Source organism: Coregonus clupeaformis, chromosome 2, assembly GCF_020615455.1.
Source record: "Coregonus clupeaformis isolate EN_2021a chromosome 2, ASM2061545v1, whole genome shotgun sequence".
Lineage (NCBI taxonomy): Eukaryota > Metazoa > Chordata > Actinopteri > Salmoniformes > Salmonidae > Coregonus > Coregonus clupeaformis.
In genome coordinates this window covers 1361876-1389831 of record NC_059193.1, presented here as the reverse complement: position 1 = coordinate 1389831, position 27956 = coordinate 1361876, and the positions used below count along the sequence as shown (strand labels likewise).

The following is a 27956-nucleotide window of genomic DNA, read 5'->3' as shown; positions in this document are numbered from 1 at the left end:
TGTGTGTGCGCACCACTGTGTCTCTTTAAGGGGTGGAAGCTATAGGTGTGTGTGTGTGCGCACCACTGTGTCTCTGTAAGGGGTGGAAGCTATAGGTGTGTGTGTGTGCGCACCACTGTGTCTCTGTAAGGGGTGGAAGCTATAGGTGTGTGTGTGTGTGCGCACCACTGTGTCTCTGTAAGGGGTGGATGCTATAGGTGTGTGTGTGTGTGTGCGCACCACTGTGTCTCTGTAAGGGGTGGATGCTATAGGTGTGTGTGTGTGTGTGCGCACCACTGTGTCTCTGTAAGGGGTGGATGCTATAGGTGTGTGTGTGTGTGTGCGCACCACTGTGTCTCTTTAAGGGGTGGAAGCTATAGGTGTGTGTGTGTGCGCACCACTGTGTCTCTGTAAGGGGTGGATGCTATAGGTGTGTGTGTCTGGCTCGTACTGGTCACCATGCAGAGATAGCCCTTATCTGCGCTTCCACAGGCCACGCTAATACACCGCGGCGCTCAGGAACGGCTCAAGGACACGTTTGATCACTGCAATCTGAACAGGCAGACACACACACACACACACACACACACAACAGGAGTGTGTCTTTTTGATTACGCGTAACACAGGGCAGAGTTAGAGGCAATGTCATGGATAATGGGGTTTCTGTAGAAAAACGTTACACTCGTAATAATATGTCCTTTACAAAAGTTCCAGAAGTGATTCAATGTTCCCCTGAGAAAATAAAAGTAGGAAACAAAAGGCTCTTTGTACATACAGTGTGTTCACTATTACTATTATGTGCCTTGCAGTATTTATGCATGTAGCTTTAGCTGGACGAGCCACAATTGAGTCATGAGTGAATGACTGTTTTTCAGAGAAACCTTGTAGGATTTTCAGAGAATAAAAAAAAAATAGGATAAACTTTTTTCATTTTCAAGAGAGACCTTGTCGGATTTTTCTGAAAAAACGTGTAGGATTTTCATATCATTTTTCATTTTTCAGAGATAACTTGTAGGATTTTCTGCGAATTTTGTATTTTTCAGAGAATCAGAGGTTGTTTATAGTGATGTGATTAGAACTTGTGTACGCGCAGTACCTACCGATGTTGTGACCTTTGCTGTATCGTCCCTATCAGTGAAGACTTCCTCTGGCGCTGTGTGTTAATTAACTACAACTGGTAACCTTGAGAGGCTCTGATAACATGAATAACCCATGTTTATTAGTGCTGTCATCCTGTTTAACAGGCATGAGCGTGCGCACACACACACACACCCACATGCACACACACACTCACACACGCACACACACACACGTATGCTCCCTCCACATCATTATTCCACCAAATTGAGTAGAATTTTTATTTTATTTAACCTTTATTTAACTAGGCAAGTCAGTTAAGAACAAATTCTTATTTACAATAACGGCCTACCAAAAGGCCTCCTGCGGGGACGGGGGCTGGGATAAAAAATAAAAAATATAGGACAAATCACACATCACGACAAGAGAGACATAAAGAGAGACCTAAGACAACAACATAGCGTGGCAGCAACGTTTGTTGGCTTTGCACTAAAGGTTTGGTTTAATGGAGCCTGTTAATGAACGTATCATTCCAGCGTTTCCCCGGCTACCGGCAGAAAGCTTTCCCTCTCTTCATTATAATGTTTATGCTGGCAGTCAAACGTCACTCATCGCCCCATCCCAGATTGTACATTCATTCTTATTCATCTTATTATTGCATTATATGGCATAATTGAAAGGCGAGGAAAATAATGGTACTTGGTGATTATGATTGAAAGGGCCTTCCATCCCTCCCCTAATTCATACTCTCGTCCCTGATTGGTTGATTAGTCCTGGAGGATTTCAAGTTGTGACTGAGACTTTGTTGTGTGTTGGAAAATAAGAGGGTCTTTTTTCAATGTCGTCACACATATTAACATATTATTGCTAAATTCAAAGCAACATAACTGATGTGAAATGTATTAGACAGTGGTGTAAATCTAACACGGATCAAGCCCAATGTTTTTGGTATGGCTTGATATGACCCTGTGGCTAGTCATCCCATGTTTGCCTTATACTGAAGTGGGCCTTCTAGGTCCCACAATGCATTGCAGCGTGCCGGGACGCAGCCGTGACCTCCCATAAGGGATGTCTGAGTGTAATAATGTCCATCTCTTCCATCAGCGCGATCTCACGCACGCACGTGCACACACACACACACACACACACACACACACACACCTGTCCATACAGGATACTCTTAATTGGGTTACGCTGTCATTCAGAGGGAATTGGAGCTATAATTATGTGGGCGGTGGATCCCTGGCTAAATGTGATATTGTTCTATTTCAGATTAGGAGAGGACATTAGAGGACACTCCTGGATCAGTTGATATCCTGCCAGAGTGTAGCTTTCTGATGTTGTGTGACACCTGAAATCTGTACCAGGAAAAGTGTCCCTCAGGAAATCACAACATGTTTGATATCACACACAGGTGCTGAGACGTGTGTTTAGTGTGTGTCTGTGTGTGTGTGAATACTCACATGCTAGATGTTGTTCTTGAATGTCTTGACAGCCAATATAAACCTATATAAACCTGTCACTTGAACATCTCTATCAGTTTATTGAAGCTCCCAGCACCTACCTGCTTAGGGCGGATCGTGACAACTGTGGATGTTGTTTGAGGCAGTCATACAAGCTATATTGCATTACTTTGTGGTTAAATGAGCTCTAAACCTCACATCTCATTTGCATTATTTGAGAGCACACATAGACCTATAGACAGGCGATAGGGAGAGGCCTTGGGACGCATAGTCCCGCATGACTTGGGTTCTCACCGTAATGGAAGGAACTAGATGACTTGTATCTCCAACACGGATTCTACTGGAAGTCGCAGAACAATGGTCTCTGTTCGTAACCAAGAGCGACATATTTATAATTACCATTCAACTTCACGTCCCTGATGGAGAACGCTGCCATTACCTATTCATGTCATATCACTGTCACCTGTATGGAGAGGGAGAGGGAGGGAGGGAGGGAGGGAGGGAGGGGAGAGAGAGAGAGAGAGGGACAGAGAGAGACGGGGGGGAGAGAGAGAGCGATAGCAAGGGACAGAGGAAGACAGGGGAGAGAGAGAAACAGAGATAGCGTGAAAGAGACAGAGAGAATCACATATCTGTGTGTTGATGCGATGCTGAAGGACATTCTTGTCTCACATCGTTATGAAGAGTGTGAGTAGCTGCTCTTAGTATTCAACGGAGAGAGGGATGCATCTGGAGAGAGAGGTGGTGAAAGAGAGTGAAAGAGAGAGAGAGGGTCCCTAAGGACCTGTGGTAGTGGTGGACTGCAGGTAGAGGCTCTGCCTGCTCTCCTCCCTCTCTCCCGCGCCACTCTGCACCGCACAGGCCCCTGTTGCTATGGTAACATAGGGCGAGCCGAGCAGAGCCTACGCAGTGGGGAGAGAGAGATAGAGAGAGAGGAGTCAGGGGGATCCAGTCTTTCAAACGCAGGAAAGGATGGGAAGAGGTTCTTTCTCAGGTCCACCTTAGTGGAATCCTGTCTGCCTCTCATCCCCAGAAGTCTTCCACTCCCGACCTGTACTCTAGTCCTCTAAGACTGACAGACAGACAAACAGGCAGACAGGAAGGTAGACAGACAGACAGACAGAGACAGGCAGACAGACAGACAGACAGATCTCTATCATGTCTACACAAATATAACTATGTGTCTGTTAATTAGGCCAGGTTGATTTTGTTAGAGGCACTAGCCTAATTAGTGACAGGCCAAAATTAAAGGTGTCACCTTCACAACAGAGTGAAATCAGGAAATCACGGTCGTCTTGCTTTCATACCGCAAACATTTCCACCTCCTGCAGTGTCTGTACCAACTGTTAACACAGCATGGTGGCCAACAGAACACTTACCCTGAGTTAAAATACATTGGGAGTCTGGGAGTAGCCTCAAATGGCCTTTATAGCTGGTCTCCAGTGCTGCATGATTGTATGCAAGTGTGTGTGTGTGTCTGTGTGTGTGTATTAGTGTGTGAGCTCCATATCTAAGACTGCCTAGGGTAAAGCTTATTAACACCACTGAGCATTAGCGCCCTGAAAAGTGGCCACTAATCAGATGGCATTTTAGTCACAGTAAGGAGAGATATTGCATCTGTGTGCATGCAAGTGTGTGTGTGTGTGTGCATGCGTGTGTGTTCATTTCTCAACATCAAAGCAAATGGCCTCATTACTACCCTGTCTAAAGATGATATATATATTCATATATTTATATTTTATTATATGTAAAAGAGGAGTAAAAAGTCTAAATATGAAGAGAAAAAATTAAGTGTTATTTTCATTCATTAGGCAGAGCTACTATTTGACGATCATTGCGGTTTTATATGAGCCGTGTCACTATGATTATAAAACCCTTTCATTTGGGTGAAGCTGAAAGCTACATGAAGCAGCAGTGGCCTTTCCACATTAATCTGAAGATGATTTTCTTATAGCATATGAGAGTAGAGAGGACATTCTGTCACATTGGTGCTAAAATACTGAGCAGAATATGTCTCTATAGTGGTGGAACGGTAATATAGTGCATCTGAAACATACTTTATGACACCTGCTGTTTTGTGAAGGCTCTACAGTACACTATGTGGGATTTATGAAGGCGTCATAAAATATACTTTGTTGAAAGTGTGATTAAAGTAGGATATAAGTCTGCGTGTTATATGCAACTTTGAATTTAGAGTTTTGCCCTGAGAAGAGCAATGCAATAACACAGTTTGTTATAATGCCTTGTTCTGTTGCTAAGACTGTTGATGCCAGCTCTGACACATACAGTCATGACCAAACCGCCCCTCAGGTTCACGCAATCTCTATTTGTCGAAGCACATTTCCCTGTGACCGGCCTGACTCGGCGAGTCACCGATGTTGTATCAAATCCTTTCTTATTGGTTGTGTTTTTGGACAGCCATTAACTGTAGCAGAACCCGAGTTAATTCCACTGTAATTAACATCTGTTTAATCAAGTTTCTGTTCCCACATTCTGCCTCTGTGTTCCGAAACAGACAAACAAAGAGACGCGTGGCCATGTAACGCTGCTAATTACACAAACATATCCAATTAATTACACGCATGCCGTTTTTCATCTGCGAGACGCGCACAGGACGCACGGCTTCTGAACGGGCATGCATACGGACACACACAGAGAGCGAAGGGGTCCCTTTGTGCTCCTAATAAACACAGTTAATTAATTAGTCACAGACATCATAGTCCTCTGCTCTCTCTCTCTTGTTTGGAGCCGAGGAGAAACTCGCTGTATGTGATTCTTCAGACGTTGATTGGAAGTTGATGAAATGTCGGCTCTGTACACAAATCAGCTGCAGAAGACTGCGTTTTGAGGGAAGTGAGTGTGTATGTGTGTGTGTGTTTGTGTGTGTGAGTGCATGCGTGTATGTGTGTGTGTGTGCGTGCGTGCGTTGTGCGTGCGTGCGTGTATGTGTGTGTGCGTGCATTACGTGTTTGTGTGTGTGTGTGCATGTGCGTGTGTGTGTGCGTGCGTGTGTGTATGTGTGTGTGCGTGCATTACGTGTTTGTGTGTGTGTGTGCGGGTGCGTGTGCGTGTGTGTATATTGTGTTAGAGTATCAGAGGACCATAGATCAGACTGTGATCCTATCAGCACAGAGATGAACACACATGCTGTAGGGCTCCAATGGTCTCCCCTCATCTCTCTCATCCTATAGATCACACAGAGAGACTACTCAGCTATATTAACTACACCATCCATCTCTTAGCCTGACACCATGGGTAAGGGAACACAACTCTTTGACTGGGATGACATTCCCCTGGAGTGACAGTTGACACTTGGGATCCTTTTTGGCCCATCCTTGGACCTCTGTCCCACCCCACCTGGCCTCACCCTAACTGTGGTGGCCCCTGCTCTTCCTATGGTACCCTGAGCTCCAGAGCTCCCCTAGAGGACACACACACACACACATTGAGAGGGAGTTACGTAAAACACCACACACACACACACACTCTAGTTCAAGCCCTCCACCAACTGAGCACCTATGACTCCGACTCTGACCCCAAAGCCCAGCTCTGTTAGTGGAACACACTCTGGCTGGTGGAAATTGGGTTGTAGGGGAATTCCATCCTCTTCCAGACATGTTCTCCGTAGTGGCATGGTGATGTCAAGCAGAACTTTTTTCCTCATATTCAAGTGAGCCGTTTCATATACATGTTTCATACATTTGCACTTTCTGCGCTGCTTCCATCCTAACTCTCACCTCAAAAGAAAACGTCCAAAATCCCTGTCCACCATTGTCTTTCTCTCTCTCTCTCTCTTTCACTCTCTCTTTCTCTCTCTCTCTCTCTCTCTCTCTCTCTCTCTCTCTCTCTCTCTCTCTCTCTCTCTCTCTCTCTCTCCTTCTCTCTCTCTCTCTCCTCTCCTTCTCTCTCTCTCCTCTCCTTCCCCCTCACTCCTCTCCTTCTCTCTCTCCTCTCCTTCTCTCTCTCCTCTCCTTCTCTCTCTCTCCTCTCCTTCTCTCTCTCTCAACTCTCCTTCTCTCACTCCTCTCCTTCTCTCTCTCTCCTCTCCTTCTCTCTCCTCTCCTTCTCTCTCTCTCCTCTCCTCTCTCTCTCTGTCTCCCTTTTCCCTCATTATTTTTTGGAGAGTAAAGGTAGTTATGTCTGGTGGTTTTCAATTACCCCAGATGTTTGTGTTTGTGTGTACCTGTGTGTGTGTGTGTGTGTGTGTGTGTGTGTGTGTGTGTGTGTGTGTGTGTGTGTGTGTGTGTGTGTGTGTGTGTGTGTGTGTGTGTGTGTGTGTGGAGAGGAGAGGAGGTTCTGCTGCCGGGCTCCTGAGGGACTTCTACTGGTGCACACTGGCTTGTTCTTATTAATGCTGCTGGCTGCTAGGTGATTTAGCAGACTGGAGCCTGGGCCGAGGCTGAGGGAAGGAAACAGCCTTGTCCTGTCTCGACTTGGGAGGACAGGAAAGAGAGAGTTGTTTTCTCTTATTCATTCTTGCCTGTTCTCTCTCTCTCTCTCTCTCTCTCTCTCTCTCTCTCTCTCTCTCTCTCTCTCTCTCTCTCTCTCTCTCTCTCTCTCTCTCTCTCTCCCTCTCTCTCTCCCTCTGTTGGGACTGTCGGAAGAAAATGGCTGCAGTTACCAGGGGGTGTTCAATATCCCTGCACTTAAGAGGTTGGAGATAGGATTCTGTAGTTGCAGGGTTGGCTGGCTGATTGTGAGTGCTGTGTAGGGCTGTGTGTGTGTGTGGCTGTGTGTGTGTGTGTGTGTGTGTGTGTGTGTGTGTGTGTGTGCGTGTGTGTGTGTGTGTGTGTGTGTGTGTGTGTGTGTGTGTGTGTGTGTGTGTGTGTGTGTGTGTGTGTGTGTGTGTGAGGAAGAGAGACAGTGAGAAATAAAAAGACAGAGGGAGGAGTGAAAGAGCACCAAGTCATCTCTAAGTGCTACAGTGGTGTCCATTGACCTCCAAGGTCAGGGTGAACCATTAAATGGAGGGTCGTGGTATTTTAGCCCCAGGGCCATTCCTTAGCTTCAGTGTTCAGGACCCCTCAATGCTTTTCCCACCATGAACCAGACCCTGGTCTCTGTCAATGACTCCTCTTGATCCACTCTCCAATGGGCTGAATAGCCGCGGTTCACTCATGCTTTCGTATATCAGTGGCCTTCGTTTATTAAAGGAGGTTGTTGTATCTGTAAATGCCCCCTGCTATCTGACACACACAGGATGTCAGTTCAGGTTATTAAAGGCTTTTGCTGGGAGATTCGCCACGCGTTCCTTGACAGATCCTCAGAAGAAGGAGGAAGAAGGGGTGTAAAAAGGAGGAATCTGTGGAATCCTTGACTGTCATTGTCCTCTCAGCCAAAGTTCTGGCCACCCCCCCGACCCCCTGGTGAGTGACAGGCCCATTGTCCAATCGAGAGGCCTCCCTTGGACCCCATTTGGAGTTATCATGTTGAGAAACCCTGGGGTGTCCATATGAACTTGTGTACGCAAGCAGCAGCCCTACAGGGGGTCCACATCCCCCAGATGGCCCAAATCCTTTCTTGTCATTATTGTGACCCCTGTGGCCTCTGTCCACTTTTCTTAATGACATTTGGCATTGTCCCCCTGTTGGAATGGCTGAAAGGCGTTGGGACAGTGAATACAGTAATACAGGACCAGTCCTGTTGATTGTAATGCTGAACCTCAGCCTGAGGCCACTGTTTGCTGCAAATTTTACTGACATCACGACTTGGTCTGTAGCTCATCCACAAAATGGGGGAAGGAGGACAGAAGTATAGTGGTCTATGCAGGTTTAAGCTAAGGACAAAATGAGGTTGATATTGTCCTTAAATTCCCCATTGACTGGACTTCTTGGACTCTGAGTTTTGAAAGCTACTGTACAGATCCGCAATGCAGAATTAACCCTGACCGCTGTGTCCTGGCCTCTTTAACCCCTTCTATTCACCTGTCTGGCTTTCTCCCTTTTCAGCTCTGCATTTCCAGTGCTGTTCCAGTTAATAGGAATATCACCATTGTAATTACAATTCCCTCAGTCGAGTGTAAGTCCAAATGCACCCTCCTCTTATCACCCATCACATGTGAGAGGATGAGATGGTTTGGCCCTAAATTGCTGTTTTCTTCCCGGTAACCCCTTCCTCATTGAGTAGTGTATGTGGCCCTTTCTCCCACAATGCAGCGCTGCATTATTAATGGGCCGGCTATGGCGGTAGTGGCGGCGGCTGAGTCTCGGGGCCGACTGGGACACAGTTGGGTGACGGAGAAGATAGGGCCCTCATTAAAATGGTAAAGAGTTAGAGGGGACTAATCCCTTAATCTCGGCCCCTGGCCCCCGGGTCTGGCCCCGGCCCCAACTGATGCCTCCTTAAAGAGGAGATGAGGGGGAACGGTGCCCTTAATGTGGCCCCCAGGCTTTACCTCTGGGCTGTATTAGGGAACGGGCCAGGACCGGCGACTGGAGGAAGGTGATGGGGAGGAATGAGGAGAGAGATTAGGGAGGGGAAGGGAGGAAGAGGGGAAGAGAGGAAGAGGGGAAGGGTAATTTGCCAATGCTGACTCAGCAGAATTGCACTGATGGAGTGAGTGTGCCTGTATGTGTATATATATATATATATATATATATATATATATATATATATATATATATATATATATATATATATATATATATATCTACTGTACTGTGTATGTTATTGTACATGTGCCTTTGTCCTTGTGTGTAAGGAGTAGGGTTATGAAATGTCCATGTCAATTAACGTTTTGGCTGTGAATTTCACTGGTATGTACAATAGCTGCATGTCCCCTGGGTCAGATCCCTGGCTGTGTTTTAAACAGGCCACAGCTACTGAACCACTAATGATGTACCTTGTCTCCCCTGAGTCCCTGTCACCACCACTACCCTTCCGCTCAGCACTGCAGACTTAATCACACACACACACACACACACTGGCGCATACAGTGTACACATCTCCGAGGAGCTGAAATGTTCAAACCACACGGACACCCTGGTGAAGAAGCCAAGACAGGGATTCTTCAACCTCAAGAGGCTAAAGAAATTTGGCCTGTCCCCGAGGGCCCTCACAGCGTTCTGCAGAAGCACCATTGAGAGCATACTGTCAGGCTGCATTACAGCCTGGTACGGCAACTCCACCGCCGCTGAGCACAAGGCGCTACAGAGGGTGGTACGCTCAGCCGAATGCACCATTGGGTGCTCATTGCTTGCCCTCCAGGACACCTACACCTATATTGTTTCATTCACTTCTCCTTTGACCTGTTGGAGCTCGGAGCTGGAGAATTTCACTGTATCCTGCAATTACGTCTGTGACCCCTGTGCATGTGACTAATAAACTCTAATCTAAATCTAAACATGCACATGCACATACATGCACACACACATACACACACACACACAGCCTTACATGCACTTACTATAGTGTCTGTAGATAAACAGCCTTTATTAAGCCATGCAGAGGTCTCCTGTAGACAGACGGGGAACCACAGTTTATTTCCGCACAGACTGGAGATACAGCTGTTAGATGAGAACTCATATATCCTATATCCTGTAGATTACAATTATATCGCGTGGCGACTTGCGAGAAACAGTGAGAGAGAGAGAGCGAGAGAGAGAGAGAGAGAGAGAGCGAGAGAGAGAGACAGAGACAGAGACAGAGACAGAGACAGAGAAAGAGACAGAGACAGAGAGGGGGAGAGGGTTGCACAATTTGATTAGAGAGAGAGAATACCATTTCCAAGAGCAGGTGAAATGAATGGATTCATTGATTATATGTAATTATGTAATAGCTTATAATACAGTTAATACAGTAGTCCCAGCCAGGTCACCTGTGATACAAGTCAGTATTCGACGTCCATCTATGTCTGAGGACGTCGGGAGATTATGTGGAAACCGGCCACTAGGGGCAACAGTGAGTGCTGTTACCTTCAAGTAGGTTTTGTTTTTGCTAGGGCATTGTGGACTGGAATGGTGGATGGGCATAAGCATCTGTCTCTCATTCCAAAGGTTGCAAGTTCAAATCCAGCAATAGAAAGGTATTTTTGTTTTAAGCATATCCCAAACCTTAACCCTTACCTTAACCATTCAGAGTTAAAAGTTAAATGACTAAAATGTAAAATGTTAATGTTAATACCTAACCTTAAGATTTCGGAGTTAATGCCTAAACTTAACCCTAACCTTAAACATTCTGAGTTAATGCCTAAATTTAACCTTAAACACTTAGAAATGTTGCAACAACTTATACATTTGCCGTTTGAGAAATATGGATGAACATCTAATTCTGACGTGAGACTGTGAGACCTAGTAATCCAGTAATGTGCTTATTCAGCCGATATACCACGGTAGATGCAAACAGACAGTGTATGTGTCCCAAATGGTACCATATTCCCTACAGAGTGCCCTACTTTTGACCACAGCAATATGGGCTCTGGTCAAAAGTAGTGCACTAAATAGGAATAAGGGTGCCATTTGGGACACAGGCAGACAGTGGTTCACAGTTCTCCGCTCAGGGCATTCCAGAGTGTTATGGAGGTATAGAGGAGAGAGGGAGTGGCAGTGAGGGAACCATCTGTCTGTCTCAACCTAAACCACTGAGCCAGAACACTCTCCCTCCCTCCGCTCACTGATATTAACCCATATATGAGGGAGCAAGGGGGGAAGTTAGCTTAGCATCACTATTACATGCTAGCTATGGGCTATGTACAGAGAAGGGGCGCTAGCTTAGCATCGCTATTACATGCTAGCTATGGGCTGTGTATGGAGAAGGGGAGCTAGCTTAGCATCACTATTATATGCTAGCTATGGGCTGTGTACGAAGAGGGGGAGTTAGCTTAGCATCGCTATATTCGCTAGCAAGGCTATGGGCTGTGTGCCATTACTGGCTTGAGTTTAATGTTTGCATGTAGGCTTGTGTGGCAGGTATTGTGACAAACATCACACTTGATGTTATTGATAATGGCAATGATTTTACAGCTGTTTAATACCACCTCAACAACAACCTCTAGATGAGAGTGAGCGTTATGTTGAGAAGTAAGCTCTGTCATTTGCGCACAGACAAATACCTCAGTCGACAATGCCAAGCTAACAGTGTGTTTTTGTTTCCTCCCCGAGCTCCAAATGTCAACCGAGCCTTACCAGAGTCACTCCAGAGACTGTGGATTGATTGCTATTCATTGGGTCTGTTCATCCGTAGAAACGATGATTTCTGAATAAAAAAACCCTGAGAGAAACCTACAACTCCAAACAATCTGGAGGCCTATTGAATATGGCTGAGATAATTGCACACAATACATGCCGGCACACTGTTTGTTTTGATGATGAGAATTATCATACCATATAAATGTATTAATTAGCGTAATTTTATTTTTCGGCTGCACTCCACCAAGTCCAAATAGCATTGGCAATTAAATACATTTTCAGGAATTGCTAATTTGTTCATTTTGTGAATGTTAAATACCACCTTGTTTGGAGAATATAGTTTATCTCTCTCTCTCTCTCTCTCTCTCTCTCTCTCTCTCTCTCTCTCTCTCTCTCTCTCTCTCCCTCTCTCTCTCTCTCCCTCTTTCTCTCTCTCCCTCTCTGTCTCTCTCCCCCTCTCTCTCTCTCTCTCTCTCTCTCTCTCTCTCTCTCTCTCTCTCTCTCTCTCTCTCTCTCTCTCTCTCTCTGTCTCTCTCTCTCTCTCTATTTCTCTCTCTTAATCTCTCTCTCTCTCTCTCTTTCTCTCCCTTTCTGTCTCTCTCCCTCTCTCTCTCTCTCTCTCTCTCTCTCTCTCTCTCTCTCTCTCTCTCTCTCTCTCTCTCTCTCTCTCTCTCTCTCTCTCTCCCCCTCTCTGTCTCTCTCCCTCTCTCTCTCTCTCTCTCTCTCTCTCTCTCTCTCGCTCTCTCTCTCCCTCTCTCTCTCTCTCTCTCTCTCTCTCTCTCTCTCTCTCTCTCTTTCTCTCCCTTTCTCTCTCTCGTTCTCTCTCTCTCTCTCTCTCTCTCTCTCTCTCTCTCTCTCTCTCTCTCTCTTCTTTCTCTCTCTTTCTCTCTCTCTTTCTCTCTATCTTTCTCTCTTTCTCTTTCTCTCTCAATTTTCTATTTCAATTTATTGGCATGGGAAATAAACAGAAGTGAAATAAACAATAAAAAATGAACAGTAAATATTACACATGACATTTCAAATGTCATATTATGTATATATACAGTGTTGTAATGATGTGCAAATAGTTAAAGTACAAAAAGGGAAAAAAAATAAACACAAACCTGGTTTTCACCTCTCTCTATCTCCCTCTCTCTCTCCCTTGTTTTCACCTCTCTCCCTCTCTCTCTCTCTCTCTCTCTCTCTCTCTCTCTCTCTCTCTCTCTCTCTCTCTCTCTCTCTCTCTCTCTCTCTCTCTCTCTCTCTCTCACTTCCTGGTTTCCACCTCTCTCTCTCTCTCTCTCTCTCTCCCTCTCGCTTCCTCTCTCTCTCTCATTCCCCCTCTCTCTCTCTCTCTCTCTCTCTCCCTCTCTCTCTGACATTATTGAAGCAGAGGGAAGTATTGCCTCTGAAATAGTGGGATTTGAGGCTAGGAAAAAAGGCTGTATTTCTGGCAAACACACACGTTTTCTTTTACTCTCCTTCTGGGGACCAAAACATTTATTCCCATTTAAAATCCTATTTTCCCTAACCCCTAAACCTAACCCTGACCCTTAACATACCCCTAACCCTAACCTTAACCCTAACCTTAACCTCAAACCCCTAACCTTAACTCTAACCCTAACCCTAACCCCTAAGCCTAAAATACCCCTTTCCCTTGCATGGACCGGCGAAATGTCCCCACTTATCTGAATTTTCCTTATTTTGCTATCCTTGTGAGGATAGTAAAACCAAACTACACACACACACACACACACACACACACACACACACACACACACACACACACACACACAAAAACATACACACACACACACACACACAGTGTTGTTCCTTTTGATCTGTGTGAAGGCGAGGCTGTAGTCCCTCCCAGGTTCATCTCTTAATAGAAACAGATGTACCTGTAAACTGAATACCTCAACAGTGTCCCAATCTGTAGAGATATCCACATCCTCCCCTACTGGTGGAGTAATGATGAGTAAAGGATCTCTATACTATCAAATCCTCCCCTACTGGTGAACTGGAGTAATGATGAGTAAAGGATCTCTATCCTAACACATCCCTAACACATCCTCCCCTACTGGTGAACTGGAGTAATGATGAGTAAAGGATCTCTATCCTAACACATCCTCCCCTACTGGTGGAGTAATGATGAGTAAAGGATCTCTATCCTAACACATCCTCCCCTACTGGTGCAGTGGAGTAATGAGGAGTAAAGGATCTCTATCCTACGTGCTCTGTTGATTTATCACCTTGTCTAATAGTAGGGTACTCACAGCTACATGGATGGTTCTAGGTAATGTCTCTGTTATTTAGGGTACTCACAGCTACATGGATGGTTCTAGGTCATGTCTCTGTTATTTAGGGTACTCACAGCTACATGGATCGTTCTAGGTAATGTCTCTGTTATTTAGGATACTCACAGCTACATGGATCGTTCTAGGTAATGTCTCTGTTATTTAGGGTACTCACAGCTACATGGATGGGTTCTAGGTAATGTCTCTGTTATTTAGGGTACTCACAGCTACATGGATCGTTCTAGGTAATGTCTCTGTTATTTAGGGTACTCACAGCTACATGGATGGGTTCTAGGTAATGTCTCTGTTATTTAGGGTACTCACAGCTACATGGATCGTTCTAGGTAATGTATCTGTTATTTAGGGTACTCACAGCTACATGGATGGGTTCTAGGTAATGTCTCTGTTATTTAGGGTACTCACAGCTACATGGATGGGTTCTAGGTAATGTCTCTGTTATTTATTAGGACTCAGTTGACCCCAGTGTCCTGATGCTTCACGGTGAGGTGAGGAAGACATCACCTTTACTGCTGTGAGAAAGCAACCCTACACACACACGTTTATGTTGGGAGGACACTGTACTGTCCATCCCAGCACCAGCTAGCCTATGCTACACAGCTTTTATGATTCACTGACCGTAAGGTGATTGTGTTTTATTAGCTTGGCCTTGGCTAACTGCCAGCACGCAACAACTACCGCCGAGAGATGGAGGGAGGGAGAGAGTGATGAAAATGGGAGATGGGGGGGAGAGAGAGAGAGAGAGAGAGAGAGAGAGAGAGAGAGAGAGAGAGAGAGAGAGAGAGAGAGAATTGTAGCCCTGCTGGGTTAAAGTGTTGGGGCTAATATATTGTTATGTGTGTACAGTGCAGTATGTCAGTCGTGTGTGTGGTAAAGTGACAGCACAAGGAAACATGTTGTGATAAACAGAGTTCCTGTTGTGCTCTTATATCCTCTCAAGGCTGGCCTGTCTGTCAGAAACACAGGTAAACATGATGGACACACACTAGCTCACACACACATGTAACATGCACACACATATAGTATTTACACGTATGTGCACCGAAACATACACATACAAAGGCAAGTACGTAGGCAGGCAGGTACAAACACACACACACACACACACAGACACTTGACTCCCATCCTCAGTGCAGCAGTGTGACCCTACCCTGTTCTGTGATTAGTAAAAGTACCTGTAGGCTGTCTCAAGTGGGACATTAATACTGGACTTTAGTCTGCTCTCCTGCTCTAGCCCACTGACACAGTCCCCCCTGTACACACACACACAAAGCCTGAGCTGGAGCTGAGGTGTAAACAGCTGCAGGGCCTTCTCTAATTAAACCTTCACTGCTGTTTGTAAGCAAGCTGTCAGCGCTCTCTCTCTCTCTCTCACACACACATACACACACCTCCACTTTTAGTCTGCACTTGAGTCTGCAGTGAACACACGTACGCATAGAGTAAACACCTGCTTGCTGTCACACACACTACGGATACTAGCTATGTGGTGAATTAACTTCCCGTCATCAACTGAACCACACTGCCTCCCAGATGCTGCAACAGAACAGTTTTCTTGGAATCCTGGAAAGTCCAACACATGATGTTTGCTGTAACTCTCAGCATAAACATTGCATGTTTATTAATTATGCATGTTGCAGAATTACAGTTTTTTACAATCACTTTGGCACTAATTTCAGAACCTTGAATTCATTTTTCAAAACTCTAGACACAAAACTCAAAACGGTCATCAACACAGGCTGTCCAATGTTCAAAACATTGCATTGTGCATTCATATCTTTAAAGAAATCTTGCACTTGCACAATCATTGGTTCAAAAAACAAATTTATTGTGAAATACCAATGAAACGTTAATTTAGATCACCCACACACAAGCAACCGATAGTTTCACTGTGTCATTGTTCGTACAATCATTAAATATTGTAGTACAAAATAGGTGATACATGTTTCATTATGGTACTACATGTAAATACATCCCTGTAAAAGTACTGCAGTAGTAGAGAGAATACTACAGACACAGTGGAATCATTTAACAAAATCTGAAATATATTGATGAAAAACAATACAGTACTGTAAAACATCAAATGCAGTGTTCCTCAACTTGCTTGCTTGTACTGTAAAAAGCAAAACATAGGAGTGATTACTGTACTTATACATTTTCATCAACTCTGTCTTGTGGATTTAGCCACAGGTTCTCATCTACATCACAATGGATGTTTTCATTAGCCAAACATCTTGGAAAAAACCTTTGGGCATGGCGAATCCAGGCCTGACACTGGTCTGCCGTGATGTCATTGCATGCATCATCCATGGCCTGGAGAAGAGTGACTTGTTCATGAGGGCGCCTATCATAAAACTTCCATCTCCATGTGGAGAAAAATTCCTCAATCGGGTTAAGGAAAGGAGTGTATGGGGGTAAATACAGGGTGGTAAATTGTGCATGGGCCTGAAACCATGCTTGCACCATATGAGCATGGTGGAACCTGACATTATCCCACACAATGACATAGACCTGATCGAGCTCATCAAGGAAGGAGAGCTGCATTATATGATCCAATACGAGGTCTGCGTCGCACCACACCATCTTCTGATATAGCTGCACACATGGTAATGTTGGCCCCACGTTGTCCAAGTACTTGGATGGTTGCCCGCTGGCCAATGAAATTCCGACCTTTCCTTCTTGTCTTGGCCAGGTTAAAGCCTGCCTCATCCAAATATATGAATTTGTGATGGTTGTCATCAGAATCCAGCTCCATCACCCTCTAAAAATACATTTTGGAAAGAGATTTTACTGATTACTGTACAATGTAGAATTATTAGGGAATTTTATTACAACAGCCATCTTGAAACTGAACATACCTGAACATACTCAGTCCTCATTTGCTTCACTCTGTCTGCATTTCTTTCAAAAGGCACACGGTATAGTTGTTTTAAAGACACCTGGTGCCTTTTCAGCATGCGTGCAATAGTCGGCAAACTTATGGATTCCACATTGTTAAACATGTCTTCATTGTCCAAGATATGCTGGCGAATTTCTGTAAGGCGAATGTCCTTTCTGGCCCGAACCAAATCGACCACAGCCTGCTCTTGTTGGTCAGTCAGAGTTTTGCCTCTGCCTCCCCTATTTGGCCTAGTCTCAATTCTACAAGGAACATTACAGTAAGAAGACACTTGGTCACATCACCTACTCTGTGATACATATTGGTATGCAGTCATTTGACAATTGAGAGTAGCATAATGTTTAGTGCATGCTGATGACTTACCGGTTCTCATTGCGGAAAGTTCTGATTATTGAGGCCACAGTTGACCTTCTGAGGTTTGGTTGTATCATTGTAGCCGCCTCAGTCATTGTCATGCCATGATTTATGACATGGTCTACAACTATTGCTCGGATTTCATTGGACACTCTTTGCTGTTGCTGCCGCTGTCTTGGTCCGTGGCCTTGTCCTCTACCACGTTCCCCCACACCTCTCAAACGAGGCCCACGACCACCTCTCAGAAGGGGTGCTTGTCCCCTGCCATTCCTTTGACCAACACGTCTTCCTCGTCTTCCTCCCACGACTGCTTGACCTCTATTGTGACCTGGATCACCTGCCGGCTCCATGTTACAGTACGTATCACTATGTTGTTGCAAGTGGATCCCAATCAATTCTTCATATACTCGTTCCACAATGTGAACTCAATCATCAGTAACGAGTTGGCAGAATTGGACAAGCAATTACAAGGGCCTGCATCCATACAGTGCAGTACTGTCAATACTGTAAATAGTCTGAAAAGGTGGTACATGGGACCATAGAAACGGTGTCTGATAAAGAATGATGATGAAATATTACATCCATAGATAATGTAGTCTAATTGGTTCATGCTCCACGCTAATTGGTGACAATGAATCTCGTTATCTTGAAACTTTCATGATCTAAACATGGAATATTGTTTGTCTGTTTTCATACAACTATGCATTAAGAGTAATGCAACAGTTACTTATCATTTTGAGCAGTTGTATCAATTGATAGTTGGATAATTGTAGTAGACAGAACATTAGCCATGTTGGGAACCTTGATGCCTTCAAAGTACAGTTGCATTGCCACATGAGAAGTAATACCTAGTGTTTGATCTGTCTCTCAGCTGTTTGGTGGTGATCATAGACCCAAAAGCCCCCCTTCTAATCTTCCCACTAGGGGTGTGTGTAGTGTGGGGATTGGAGTCAGTCTTTATAGCTGAGGGTATACTATGCTGTGAACATCCCTGGCTCTCCCTCCCTTGTGAATTGACTTTTTTCTTTGGATGTTGCTGGTGTTCGGTGTGTAGTACAGTGTTTGCAGTGATTTTCAGTGTGTGTGTATGTGTGTGTGTGTGTGAGTGCCCATCCCTCTCTTTTGCCATCTCCCCTCCCTCTCCTCACTCGCCGTCTCTATCTCCTTCTCTCCCTTGTGAATTCTACCCAGCAGCCCTAGCACTGCGCTGCAGCAGCTCCGATTTGAGTGGGCGTTCGGAGACAACAGACCAGGGGGAAATTAACCATCAGCACGCTGGGTTGGAGCAGCGCAGGTTAACTACCAAAAGCTCAGAAATCAATGCCAGAAACGCAGAGACTCACAGAGGAAAAGCCCCCGTCTCTCTCTCTCTCTCTCTCTCTCTCTCTCTCTCTCTCTCTCTCTCTCTCTCTCTCTCTCTGTCTCTCTCTCTCTCTCTCTCTCTCTCTCTCTCTCTCTCTCTCTCTCTCTCTCTCTCTCTCTCTCTCTCTCTCTCTCCCTAGTCCCCACTTTCTTTCTAGACAAACGAAAGCAGAGATAAAAAGCTTCCAGGAAAGCTGGCAGACAGGCAGTGCCTTACAGTAATCTAACCTGGTAGAGATGAAAGCCTGAAGGGAAGGAGGGAGAGGGAGCGAGAAGGGGGGAGAGAAGGAGAGGTGAAGGGAGATAGACAGACAGTGAGAGAGAAAGGATGATAGTTGGAGGGAGGGAGGGAGGGAGGGGGAGAGAGAGAGAGAGAGAGAGAGAGAGAGAGAGAGAGAGAGAGAGAGAGAGAGAGAGAGAGAGAGAGAGAGAGAGAGAGAGAGAGAGAGAGAGAGAGAGAGAGAGAGAGAGAGAGAGAGAGAGAGAGAGAGAGAGAGAGAGAGTGATCACAAAAGAGAGAGAACGTCAAAATGAGACAGATTGAGGTATGTGTTGCCACAGAGTCATTACATTCTAAACTCATGCAGGGTTAACAGAACACATGCCTATCCAGTGTACATCTACCACACACTTATGCAGATTAGACCAGTCCTAGAAACCTGAATAGTGGGATCCTCTTCAGACAAACAAACTGGAGTGTAAATTGAACACTGCTCGCTGAACGCTACACCACACAACCAATACTGTTAAGTCGGTTTACTATAGTGCACTCAACATTACACTGCACAATGGAAACGCTGCCTTACCCTATCACTGCAGACTAGTGAAATTAAGTAGGTGAGTATAGTCTAACATGTACAGTGCATTCGGAAGGTATTCAGACCCCTTCCCTTTTTCCACATTTTGTTACATTAAAGCCTTATTCTAAAATTGATTAAATTAAATGTTTTCCTCACCAATCTACACACAATACCCCATAATGACAAAGCGAAAAAAAATTTTTTTTCAAAATACAAAACTTAAATACCTTATTTACATAAGTATTCAGCCCCTTTGCTATGAGACTCGAAATTGAGCTCAGGTGCATCCTGCTTCCATTGATCATCCTTGAGATGTTTCTACAACTTCAATGGAGTCAACCTGTGGTAAAATTCAATTGATTGGACATGATTTGGAAAGGCACACACCTGTCTATATAAGGTCCCACAGTTGACAGTGCATATCAGAGCAAAAACCAAGCCTTGAGGTCAAAGGAATTGTCCGTAGAGCTCCGAGACAGGATTATGTTGAGGCACAGATCTGGGGAAGGGTACCAAAACATTTCTGCAGCATTGAAGGTCCCCAAGAACACAGTGGCCTCCATCATTCTTAAATGGAAGAAGTTTAGAACCACCAAGACTCTTCCTAGAGCTGGCCGCCCTGCCAACCTGAGCAATCGGGGAGAAGGGCCTTGGTCAGGGAGGTGACCCAGAATCCGATGGTCACTCTGACAGAGCTCTAGAGTTCCTCTGTGGAGATGGGAGAACCTTCCAGAAGGACAACCATCTCTGCAGCACTCCACCAATGAGGCCTTTATGGTAGAGGGGCCAGACGGAATCCACTCCTCAGTAAAAGACACATGACAGCCCGCTTAGAGTTTGCCAAAAGGCACCTAAAGACTCTCAGACCATGAGAAACAAGATTCTCTGGTCTGGTGAAACCAAGATTGAACTCTTTGGCCTGAATGCCAAGCGTCACATCTGGAGGAAATCTGGCACCATCCCTACGGTGAAGCATGGTGGTGGTAGCATCATGCTGTGGGGATTTTTTTCAGCGGCAGGGACTGGGAGACTAGTCAGGATCGAGGGAAAGATGAACGGAGCAAAGTACAGATCCTTGATGAGATCCTTGATGAAAACCTGCTCCAGAGTGCTCAGGACCTCAGACTGGGGCGAAGGTTCACCTTCCAAGAGGACAACGACCCTAAGCACACAGCCAAGACAACGCAGGAGTGGCTTCGGGACAAGTCTCTGAATGTCCTTGAGTGGTCCAGCCAGAGCCCGGACTTGAACCCGATCGAACATCTCTGGAGAGACCTGAAAATAGTTGTGCAGCAACGCTCCTCATCCAACCTGACAGAGCTTGAGAGGATCTGCAGAGATGAATGGGAGAAACTCCCCAAATACAGGTGTGCCAAGCTTGTAGCGTTATACTCAAGAATATTCAAGGCTGTAATCGCTGCCAAAGGGTCTGAATACTTATGTGATATTACAGTTTTTTATTTTTAATAATCCTGTTTTTGCTTTGTCATTATTTGGTATTGTGTGTAGATTGATGAAGGAAAAAAACAATTTAATCAATTTTAGAATAAGGCTGTAACCTACCAAAAGGTGGAAAAAGTCAAGGGGTCTGAATACTTTCCGAAAGCACTGTATATGTATGAATGTCAAAGATCCTTTGGAGTTTCCACACACACACACACACACACACACACACACACACACACACACACACACACACACACACACTCAACCTGTATAGGCGTGGCAGGCCTGTCAACACCACAGACAAATCCTACTCATCCCCCTGTATTTCCTGCAGAGAGTGCCGCCACACTGAAATGCTTCCCCGTAATTGACATTTAGAAAGGCACCCATAAGAGGATTTTCACAGGGCTGGTGACAGCCCCAATCTGCACATATCCTCTTTAGGATTATCTTGCTGAAGGAAAACAAAGTTCTACCCCTCTGTTCTCATTTCATTCCTCCCCTTTACTCAGGTTTGTGTCTTTCTCTCTCCATTCTCTCCATTCTCTCTGTCTCTGTCTCTGTCTCTCTCTCTCTCTCTCTCTCTCTCTCTCTCTCTCTTACTCTCCCTCCATATTGTCTGTCTCATTCAGGCTTACTGTACACTATAACAAAGGGCTGCCTACCTGTTCCACACTGCGCTTTGATATGTCACACAGAGACAGGATGCACACACACACACACACCCACACACACACTCGCAAATACACATCTATGTTGATAGAAGCAACATAACTTAATTGGATGGTTTCAGCATGAAAGTGTAGAGTAATGTGTTGTATGGAAGTGTAGAGTTATGTGTTCTATGGAAGTGTAGAGTCATGTTCTATGGAAGTGTAGAGTCATGTGTTCTATGGAAGTGTGGAGTCATGTGTTCTATGGAAGTGTGGAGTCGTGTTCTATGGAAGTGTAGAGTCATGTGTTCTATGGAAGTGTGGAGTCATGTGTTCTATGGAAGTGTGGAGTCGTGTTCTATGGAAGTGTAGAGTCATGTGTTGTATGGAAGTGTAGAGTCATGTGTTCTATGGAAGTGTAGAGTCATGTGTTCTATGGAAGTGTAGAGTCATGTGTTCTATGGAAGTGTAGAGTTGTGTGTTCTATGGAAGTGTGGAGTCGTGTTCTATGAAAGTGTAGAGTCATGTGTTGTATGGAAGTGTAGAGTTATGTGTTCTATGGAAGTGTAGACTTATGTGTTCTATGGAAGTGTAGAGTCGTGTGTGCTATGGAAGTGTAGAGTTGTGTGTTCTATGGAAGTGTGGAGTCGTGTGTTCTATGGAAGTGTAGAGTCATGTGTGCTATGGAAGTGTTGAGTTGTGTGTTCAATAGAAGCGTGGAGTCATGTGTTCTATGGAAGTGTAGAGTCGTGTGTGTGTGTGTGTGTGTGTTTGGTTTTACTGTCTTTGTGGGGACCAGAAGTCCTCACAAGGATAGTAAAATAAGTAACATTCAGACAAGTGGGGACATTTTGCCGGTCCCCACAAGGGAAAAGGCTATTTTAGGCTTAGGGGTTAGGTTTAGGGATAAGGTTACAATTAGGGTAAGGGTTAGGGTTAGGAGTTAGAGTTAGGTGTATGGGGTTTGGGGTTAAGGTTAGGCTTAAGGTTAGGATTAGGGGTTAGGGAAAATAGGATTTTTTGAATGGGAATCAATTGTTTGGTCCCCACAAGGATACGCTGTAAAAATAGAAAGTCTCAGAACACCATGATTGTGTAATGAAACCAGGAAAAGTAGTGCACCTAAGTGAAGATCTGGTGTTTAGAGGGTGTTTGAATGTAAACCCAATGTTTTAATACACATAATATGTTTTAAAACAGAATTGAAGTACTCTGAAACACCCAAAGTAGTTCTTCAACCTGAATATTGGTGTTTTTAAGAGAATGTTGTGAAAATACTTTCAGAGCATGTTAAAGGCAGCACAAAACACAAAAATGTTGTTTCACATACAATTAATGATTTATATCCTAAATATTGATTGATGATAAGGGCCTATGGACAGTGGAATTCCACCTTTATTTTTTCAATGCTTTATTTAGATAGATTAGAAATAGGAGGGGCAGTAAGATGGTATATTTTGATAGAATTCTACCCACTGAACCACACAGCCACACTGTAAGAAATTATTCTGAGGTGAATTGAAATTGACAAAAAAACTAAAACAACATACACTCAATACAAATTAGTACAAGTCGTGCAGAGCCCCGCTCCAACCCTTCAATCTGTTTCCCCCACCTATCTCTATCCCCTAGTAATTTCAGAACTGTCTCAATAAAATATCAAAATACCCCCAAAATATATTTTAAAAACATTATACAGTCATATTTACATTTACGTCATTTACGTCATTTACATTTACGACATATCAATGATTTGTTAATTTCATTTTACCTACAATAATGTACGAATAAATCAAATGTATTATGTTACTCAAAATGTCAGTATCTTTCCTTAGGATAACCAAAAACAGAGAGAATTAGTGATTGAACTGAAGTCTAGTTTTAATCACCTTGCATTTCCTATCTTGCCATGTGACTCTAATTTTAGAAGATTGTGGGTAATTCATTTTTTTTTTGACTTTTAAATTTTTTCACACAATGTTGTATGCATGTTTGAAGAAATCAAGTTTATTTCTATATTAGTATTACGTTTGTTGTGCCATGTGGTGTAATGAATCATGATGAATGGATATCTAAACCGACAGGCAAATTGACGTTCAATGAGGACCACACCCATTCCCACATTCAAGATTAAAATGTTGCAGTTCAACCTCCAGTTACTGCTGGTGTGCTTGACAATGCCTGCCAAAATGGTATAAAATGTTAAATGATCAAATGCATAAACCAATGTTAAACATTAAGACACTTCAGAAAAAGGGATCTAATTCTGCACTAGACAGGATTCAAAACACCGAACTAGTGTTTTCAACCTTTTCTTTTAGTGCTCCCAGTTCCTGGCAAAGTGTTGGACAACACTTGATTAAGTGGTGTTACAACACACTGTGTCATGTTTCAGAACATCTCAGGATGATGCGTTTCAATGCTCCAGCAAAGTTAAGGTTTTGTCTCCTTCAGCAGCTCCTTTGGCAGCTCAGTTGCCAATAGTTGTGTGTGCGTGTGTACAGTAGGTGGGTGGGTGCGTGCATACATGCGTTTGTGTGTGTGTGTGTGTGTGTGTGTGTGTGTGTGTCTGTAAACAGCCTCAGCTGCTATACTGTAGTCAGTTTGATTTCCAGAGGGTTGGTCTCACATTCAGGGCATCACAGCTTATGCCGGTGTCCATGAGGGAGGGAGGGAGGGAGGGATAAAGAGAGAGAGAGAGAGAGAGAGAGAGAGAGAGAGAGAGAGAGAGAGAGAGAGAGAGAGAGAGAGAGAGAGAGAGAGAGAGAGAGAGAGAGAGAGAGAGAGAGAGAGAGAGAGAGAGAGAGAGAGAGAGAGAGAGAGAGAGAGAGAGAGAGATGAAGAGGAAGTGAAAGAGAGAGGTGTGAGAGAGGGAGAAAGAAAGGAAGGGGGAATGGAGAGAGAGCAGAGAGAGAGAGAGAGAGAGAGTGTGTGACAGGCTGCTGCTGCTCTCTGCCAACACCTCTGCAAGAGGTTACTCTCTGTTTTAAAGCTAACAGGCCCTATAACACACACTCTCTCAACACTAGACAGCTACTCTGGGGTAGGAAGAGAGGGAGGGAGGGAGAGAGGAGGAGTAGAGTATTGAATAAATGAAAAGACTCTTGTGAAGGCCTGTTTGAATAAATTGGCTAACACGTATGTCAAATTCATTGAATAAATTAGTATCGATCTTGGAATTGACTGCAGTAGAGTGTTTGACTGTGTCTGTGTCTGTGTGTGTGTGTGTGTGTGTGTGTGTGGGGGGTAGATAGGTGCGTGGGTGTATGTGTGGGTGTGTGCGTGCGTGCACACATACGTGCATTTCCAATCCTTGGTGAATAACAGATTACAGTTGAGCCTGAAACACATTCATTTATCTATGGAATAAGTAATTTACCCCACGCAGCGTCTTCCACCATTAACATGCACAAAACATGTAGGAGCATGGAGACACTATTTTATTTATTTATTTTATTTTACCTTTATTTAACTAGGCAAGTCAGTTAAGAACAAATTCTTATTTACAATGACGGCCTACACCGGCCAAACCCGGATGACACTGGGCCAATTGTGCGCCGCCCTATGGGACTCCCAATCACGGCCGGATTACCTGCTTTTGAGCGTGGTACACGGATGCGTTTTCCATGGACAAAACCAGGCTATTTTTAGAAAGACCTCCCCATTGACTGAATGGTACCAGTATCTGACTGATATCTTCAATATTTAATGATCCTTTATTTAGCCAGAGGAAGTCACATTCAAATGAAAATAGACCACCTTTAAGATGATGCTGCTATAGTGGACTGGACTCCATGATGAACATGACAATTTTGTAGAAGCAGAGGAAAGGGAAGGGAGGAGGGACATTTTTAACAAATTAAGTTAATATCACAATGACACTATGACATTACAAACTCAAAGCACAGGCGGCTTTGGAAATAAGCGTAATTTATTAAAATGTATTAAACCGAACGCATTTGGCGAGCGCGTCGGACGCACTCAGCTACATTGTGAGCGTTAAGTGCGGCGTACGCTCTAATGACACAATTCTGAGGTGTCAGACTTAATTCCAACATGAAGCATTATAGAGCCGCGCCAGCAGCCCACGGAAATGGAATCGCATGCTTTGGTTAATGCCTTGCCTTCCCAGTTGGAACTTTGGAGGGAAAGAGGAGAGAGGAGGAGGAGAGAAAAGGGAAGTATTTTATTTTCAGCATTATCCCAATGGGAATGTACTCTCGCACTGTAGCTATTATTACTGTGAAGGTTATTAGACTTGTTGTTTGAGAAGGAGACACACAGACCTAGGGGGGCTGGACATTTTAAATACTTTATTTGAATCCACCAATCAAATTTACATTAATAAAGGATCCGAACATTTCAAAGGTCCCTGTCTACATGGCACTCAAGGGTACAGAAAGCACCTCCTTCTCCAAACAGCTAGGCTGCCCACAACAGCTGAAACAGAGCAGTACCTAGCCAACTGCTTTACCATAGGTTTTGGCAGGCCCGCAATCTGGAGGCCACGCACTGCAAGCCTGTGTACGTGGCCGAGACTGCCAAATATCAGCGCCACCAGCTTGCACATACACCCGAGGCTGTACAGACGCGCCATGAGGGGCTGGTATTAAAGAAGCTTGTCGGCGAAGGCTCCATGTAGCTGGTGCTGTTTACACACACAAAAACACACACACACGCTTATCTCTGAGGAGTAGAGGGAGTGAGGTGCTTTCCCAATTAATTATGGAAGTTTTGTAGGAAAGTCATACATTAAAAGATGGCTGTAAATCTCAGACAAACTGTCACACACACACACACACACATGTGGACACACACACTCATACAAACACGCTGTGAACAAGACTCAGGGGAATGGGCGTTGGTAATTCATGAAGAGGTTGTGTAATCATCTTTAGTGATCTGTGTGTGTAATGTGTGTGTGCTGTGTATCTCACTGTGTTTGCTCAGAGCAGGTCCTCCATAGGGAATGAGTGTGTGTGAGTATGTGGGAGTGTGTATGCGTGTGTGTGCGTGAGTGTGTGTGTGTGTGTGTGAGTGTGTGTGTGTGTGTGTGTGTGTGTGTGTGTGTGTGTGTGTGTGTGTGTGAGTGAGTGAGTGAGTGAGTGAGTGAGTGAGTGAGTGAGTGAGTGAGTGAGTGAGTGAGTGAGTGTGTGTGTGTGTGTGTGTGTGTGTGTGTGTGTGTGTGTGTGTGTGTGTGTGTGTGTGTGTGTGTGTGTGTGTGTGAGTGTGAGTGTGAGTGTGAGTGTGTGTGTGTGTGTGTGGAGGTATCAGGTATGTGATGGCTGTGTGGTAATAGGATCTGTGGTGAGGTCTGGTCTCTGACACACACAGTGTCTGACCCTGAGCTGGCCCATGCATTATTCACATGGTAGGCTAGGGCAGACACACACACTCCTCCTCTTTCATCCCTGGCTTCTCTCTCACTTCACTCTCTTTTTCAAAGTTGAGAGTAAATTGAGAGAGAGAGAGAGAGAGATGGGGGAGAGAGAGAGAGAGAGTGAGAGAGAGAGAGAGAGAGACAGAGAGAGAGAGGGAATGAGGGAGAGAGAGAGAGAGAGAGAGAGAGAGAGAGAGAGAGAGAGAGAGAGAGAGAGAGAGAGAGAGAGAGAGAGAGAGAGAGAGAGAGAGAGAGAGAGAGAGAGAGAGAGAGAGAGAGAGGACCAGCAGACACATTGAAACAAAACTCTTCGGATCACAGCTGCCCAATAGCTGGTGTCATCTTACATGGCTTCTTATGATAGATCCCTCATAGATATATAGTCTCATAGATAGTGGTCTCATAGACTTCAGTGACAGAAGAGATGTTTGTCAGTGTCCCTGCAGGTAAAGGTGATCTAAGGTGATCGAGAGGTTCCCACAGGGTCTCTATCAGGCTCAGCCATCTTTGTGAAGTCTGAGAGTTCCGAGTGCTCTGGTTGGACAGGCTGCTGATGGACAGGAATAGGAGTCGGGTGTGGTCCAATCAAACAGGCCGATTTGCATGACCGGTATCACACAGGAACAAAAGGCTTCCTGTAATCCACCAGAGCTGAGGGATAGCAGCGCGCACACACTTGATGACTTGATTCAATGCAGTGGACAACTGATATTTCTGCCACAAATAAACTAACGCCGAGCGAGATGGAGAAGGATGCAGAAGCTCTAGTCTCCACTGCCAGGCTGCATCTCACTGTTGAGACAGAGAGAGTAGCTACTGCCTCCCCCTCCTCTTTCTCTTTCTCCCCCTCCTCTTTCTCCCCCTCACATCAAAGCTAGCTGCCTCTAGCCCTGCCATATGTCCACCATCTTGTGTCCTAGGATTCCCACAGGTGTGGCCAGATAAACATACTGTAGAAGTCTCTCTCTCTCTCTCTCTCTCTCTCTCATTTTTACATTTAAGTCATTTAGCAGACGCTCTTATCCAGAGCGACTTACAGTTAGTGAATATATATTTTTTCTTTTTATACTGGCCCCCCGTGGGAATCAAACCCACAACCCTGGCGTTGCAAACACCATGCTCTA

General features: G+C 44.7%; 1 protein-coding gene across 3 annotated transcripts in view; it reads left to right on the top strand.

Moving 5' to 3' along the window:
- The window catches only part of LOC121550041 (plexin-A4-like), a 415766-nt gene that overhangs the window by 148904 nt on the left and 238906 nt on the right, over positions 1–27956 (top strand). The window lies entirely within an intron of this gene.